Source organism: Ziziphus jujuba, chromosome 4 (genome assembly GCF_031755915.1).
Source record: "Ziziphus jujuba cultivar Dongzao chromosome 4, ASM3175591v1".
In the NCBI taxonomy this organism is placed as follows: domain Eukaryota; kingdom Viridiplantae; phylum Streptophyta; class Magnoliopsida; order Rosales; family Rhamnaceae; genus Ziziphus; species Ziziphus jujuba.
This window is the reverse complement of record NC_083382.1, coordinates 19,454,334-19,459,915: the sequence shown is the minus strand read 5'-3', so window position 1 is coordinate 19,459,915 and position 5,582 is coordinate 19,454,334. Positions and strand designations below refer to the sequence as shown.

The 5,582-nt window shown below is 31.0% G+C and overlaps 1 long non-coding RNA gene across 1 annotated transcript; it reads left to right on the top strand.

The window, feature by feature from the left end:
* Positions 1–236: 236 nt before the first annotated feature.
* On the top strand, positions 237–5,011 carry LOC107417132 (uncharacterized). The gene is made up of 3 exons (XR_001581358.4): positions 237–440; positions 1,701–1,890; positions 4,766–5,011. It is a non-coding gene; the product is annotated as an uncharacterized LOC107417132 (long non-coding RNA).
* The last annotated feature ends 571 nt before the right edge of the window (positions 5,012–5,582 follow it).

Here is a 5,582-nt window from a genome sequence, read left to right as displayed (position 1 = left end):
CAAATAATTATAAGCATATATTTTGTTAAATTTGACTTTGATTAACTTTTTTTTTTTTTTAAAGAACGCTTTTTTCATATGGTATTATCATGTAAAAAAATTATGTTAATTCATTTTTAGCATAAAATATAATTTTTTTTGCTTTCAAAAAATAAGAATAAAAAACTTGGGTTTATGGCAAAAACAGAATGAGGAAAATTATTCATTTTGACTAGGCAGGAAATTTGCCGCCACATAATTTTGCCCTTTTTCCCTTCTTATTAAAACATTTTGCTCTAATTTCATTCGAAACGCTACAATCCTATCCCCATTCAACCAGCCTTGTAACTCGATCTATGCCATCCCCCTTTCTGGCATGTCCTCTTCGACCAGCTCTTGCCAATGTTTCCTCTCTCTGGCCAACTTCTTGACTGACGACCCTCTCTCACACTCCCTCTCAGGTATGCTTTCCCTTTCTATTTTTTCTCTTTTCCTTTCGCTCTCTTTGTTTGTCCATCATTAGTTGTTTTGTTTGCGAGTCTCCAAGCAATTTTGGCTAAATTTAAAAAACTAGAAGCAATTTTGGCTGAGAGTTTTAGCTTTTGTTTGTCAAGAACTTCAAACCCGTAGCCATCCCCAAACCCTGCAGTCCCCATCTATAGAGTAAGCGTAATAGTAAATCTAAATTACCATAGACAACTGGTTTACACAATTTAAGTAGAAAAACCGGAAAAGAAAGAAAATTTATGGTCTCTATCTCATTTAATTATTTCAATATTCGAAATGTAAAAAATGTGAAATTGTGAAGGATTCATTTCTGTCTCTCTCTCGGGTCTGGCCACCGCAGTCCGTAGCACACGACCTAAACCACCAAGCACTCGGTCACCAGAACAAAACCCACTCACCACCAGAAAGTGTAAACCCAGCCACCTAAACGACCTCAGCTTATCAAACCTAGTCACCTAAACCCACCCAAACTCTTTGAACCACATGACCATACGATCTTCACCCAACCTCTCTGATCCACGACGTCATTGCCTCAAAAGCTAAAATCAGGTTTCAAATTCTTCAAATTCTTTCTCTTTGACTTTTCTGCACTTTCCCTTATAGTCTCTCTGCATTTTTCTTCTTCTTCTTTTTTCTTCTAACCGTTAGCGAATACCCAATTTTTTTCTTTTAGTTAGAACAAAATGTGAGAGAAGAGAGATTCCTTTAGATTCAGAAAAGGCTATGACTGATTCTTCTTAAACGTTTGTGATTTCTTTATGGTAGTTATTTAATTACATTTCTTGTAGTTTTAGTGGTTGTTCGATGAGAATGCAAGGATTTAGGATGTGGGTTTATGTGAAATTTTGGTTCCAACTTGTGGGTTATGATTGTGCTGTCTTGGTTTCAAGTGTTATTCAGGGATCTAAGGTATGGGTTATATTAGTTTACGGGTTGGTTCTTGTTAAAGATGAAGATTGAGCAATAGTTTGAAATATAGTGTCTGATAAAAGAAGAAAGAACCAAAAAATAAAAAAAATAAAAAATAAAAACGGAGACTCTTGAACTTAATTTATGTTGTAGGATCCAGAAATGTTGTCAACTTTTTTTATTAAATCTTGATTGTTTGATGTTCTCAATCTCATTCTCTTATCAAATTATTTATTTATTCTTTTTTTGGCACAGCTCCATTTTGTTTTTCGGGTTACTTTGATTGGATTGCATTTTTAATGCAGAAATTTGATCGTGAAACCATGTATATACCAAGATACTTGGATAGCGCACTATTTGCTGGAGCAAATTCTGAAACTTCTTTGCTAAAACTGCTGCTTCTTCTTCAGCTGGGACGGTTTACAATCCTCTTGAGGAGTTAAAGAGGCTGATAGAAGCCCAGATGAAGAAAAAGCAGTTGTCTATGGTAAAAATGTAAAAATTCTTTTCTGTTTAAATCATTTATTTTGTACTTGGAATTGCACGTAATCTTACTTTGTAGGTAGGGAGGGCTTCGTTTGGTGTTAACTTAAAAATGTTTCCCTTTTAAAAAGAAGATAGATCTATTGATGCATTTGTTTGATGTGAATTTCGTAAATAAAATTAAAGGTATGGAAGAATTTTCAGGTTTAAGAGATGGCATAAAGGTAGTATTGCTTAAATAACTTAGTTTGATATTGTGTAACGTTGGGTTCAAATAGTCGTTTTTGTTTTCCATGTGGCAACCTTTGCTGACATAAATTTCTTTTCTTTTCTGCTTAAATCATGTACTTGGTAATTTAGATTTCCACATAAGCCCAAATCCCAAAAATTTGTAGCCCCCCATCCACTGATCCTATGCTTATACAAGCATTTAAGAGTAGAATCTCTTTTGTGTATTTTTTTGTCTCTTAATCATGAATGCTATGTAATGAGTCATATTTTTATAGTATTTTTACATATGCTTCAAATATTATTATGTTAATGTTATTTGAGCATTCCTATCCCAAATAAAACCCTGAAACTAAAGATAAAACTGACTAAAGTCTTTTGGGATTGACTTTTAAGAGAAATTGTTTAATTCGTTTATATTATGGTCGTTCATTATTGTTGAAGGTTAACATGCACATGTGGTAAATGTTTTATTTAACTTAACCATGGTTATGTAAAAGTAAAACAAGTGTTAATTATGTATTGTGTTGTAGGGTCAAGATATTGCCACATTGATAAAAAAAAAATCTAGAAAAATCTAAGAGAAGCCTTTTTTAATTTTGGCTGGTGTAAGAATCCATAAAGAAAAGGGAGGAAAAAAAAAAAACAGAGAAAGGCGAATGTATGAATCAGATGTCCAAAATATAATAAAAAGATGCTTTTTCTTGTCCCATGTTTTTTATATAGCTGATCCTTCCTCTGTTTTTATGCTACATGTCCTTACAAATATATTAGTTGAGGTGATTTTTCTTCTTGCCGTGAGTAGAGTCTAGTCGCAACAAAATATATTTGTGTCTATTTATTTTCACTGCGGGTCACACCTTGCTGTTGAATCAGCCAACAATTATAAACTGTTTAGTCTAATTACCATTCTGAAAATTACAAGCTTATATTTTTTGAGGAAAGAAATGAAAGAAAGGCTGTAGATTATCTTAGTAGGTTGGCAAATTGTGTCCAATCCATTCCATATGAGAATGGTGAGTCCACATCTCCATAACATATACAACTCATAATGTTTAAATAAGTTTTTGTAGATTGATGATAAAATGTCTTATTATGCTTTTAAAATGTGAAGTTTTGGTAAAGCATATACATTGTAGATATATATATGTATATGTAACTTATCTTTTCTGTTGGATATGCACTTAAAAGGTCCAAAAAACCTCCTGCAGTAAATAATAAAGTCTGGCCTGTCCTTACTTAAGAGTTAGCCTTTAAGGAAAAAAAGACCAGCACATTCCTTTTGGTAATTACATATTCCTTTTGATGGCACATTTTATCTTTTTATCTTTATACCATGAAGTTCAACTTTATGCGTAGTGGGCCTTTTTTTTCTTTTTTCTTTTTTTCCATTTTAAAAGTTCATAGTTTTTATCATTTCAGGATTATCATCATTTCCATGTTTTTGTTACTGCAAATGTTGTGAAATTTTTCAGCAATTTTGTTTGAGCTTCAAAATTTTCAGTTTAAAGTTGTAAGCAATGTACTATATTCTTTGGCAATTATTAGTTTATTTTTTTGGTCTCGTTTTTTTTTTTTTTTTTTTTCCTTCTAAAGTTTTGATGCAGTACTGTGATAACTACTTGTTCCTAGTTTTTTCCCTTCATATTTATTTTCATATTTTGGCAAGCATATTGATATGTTAGAATTGGCACGCATTCAGGAGTTTTCGTTTAGTGGTCATATAACCTTTTTTGTAAGAGAATTGTCTGGCTGTGTGTTAAGACTTGACAAGGTATTTTGGTCATAATTAAGTCCTCATTCCATGTTTTTATCATTACTTTTGGTTCTTTCTATACTTACAAATGTTGTAGGGAAGAATTCTTATGGGGATGAATTATATTTTGGCATTTGGGTTTGCTGAGGTCTTATGGATTGGCTCCTTGAAATACTTTTCATTCAGTTATGAAGTTTTTTTTTTTTTTTTGGTCGACATTCATAATTTGTTTTTCATTCATGGTTCTCTTATGAAATTCTGTACTCTGTGTGTATTATTTTCTAGTTGGTGCACAAGAACTTGTATTTATTCTCTTTTAAACTTGACAGAGTACCTCTAAGTGCCTAGTTGAGAGGAAAGTCGCAAATTTTTAGAAAAACATCATTAAGAGGGGATCATTTATTGTATAGATGCTATAATTTGCTTTTAACTATCTAATTTAGGAATTATTTGCAGCTCACAGACATACTAGGTTTGGTTTTCATTTAATTTTGGTTGTTATTTAAGCTTCTTTAGATTTTAGGAATTTAAGGATCAAGGTCAAGTTTAATCAATTGAGTACTTGTTTAAAATTAATGCAATGATGAGTTCAATGCAAGATTTGTCTCCAACACTGCCCACCATCACCATCACTACTGTTACTTGTAATTGTTTTTTATTGCCTATTGTTTAGAGCTTTATTGCCTATGTTACACAAAATAATTGTTTTAATTTTTTAATGACAATTATATGCATGTAAAGAGAATTAGTGTTTTTATAAATATTCAAAGTCTTGGGGTTATAAGAATTTGCTAATTTGCCTTATTAGGTTAAGTTGCACCTAGAATTTTTTCTTGAAGTTATTTTAACAAATTGTTATAGTAGACTGGTTTTCATTTGATATTAGTTATTCTATTTTTTCAGATTTCAAGTTTCTAAAGACCAAGACCATTATTTGATGCGACATGTTCGATGCAACAAGTTCAATGCAACATTCGCCTCCCACTCCACTTCCACCACTGCCCACCAACACCGTTATTATTGTTAGTTGCACTTGTTTATATATTTTATTTTCTTATATTGTACATATTATATGTATGTAATGACATTATTATTTTATAAATATTATTTACAATTTGGGTATTATAAAAATTTTTTAATTTGCTTTTATATAGTGTATTTTTGCACCAATAGTAATTAATAAATTTATTTTAAAAAATATAAACAACTAAATTAATTGGCTTTTAGTGATCAATTTTTGGTTGCTGAAAGTCTGTACATATTGTTTGCTAAATATAGGAGTGTTCGGTGACAATAGATTGGTTGCTGAATATACAGCATCAGTGACCAATATTTGATGATTAAAAATATTTTAAAATATGTAAAGATCATAAGTAACCAAGGTTTTGGTTACTATTTGGTTTCAAAATGTTACTTGTCAGTGATCATATTAATAGTCGCAAATACGGTAACTAATATGACTTTAGGATACTAAATTTTGATGAAAATGATGATTTTTTTATGACTTTTAGAAACTAAAATTGGTCTCTAAAAATTCAAAAGGTGGTCATCAAAACTCAAAGTTTTACTGACTAAAATTTTTAGTTACTAAAAATAATTTGTTACGATGTTTAAGCGATCATCTAGTAACCACAGTTTTTTTATTGCTAATTTACTTTAGGGACCAAAAAATCAATGTTTAGCAACCAAAATGGTGGTTGCTGAAAATGATTTTTTTTAG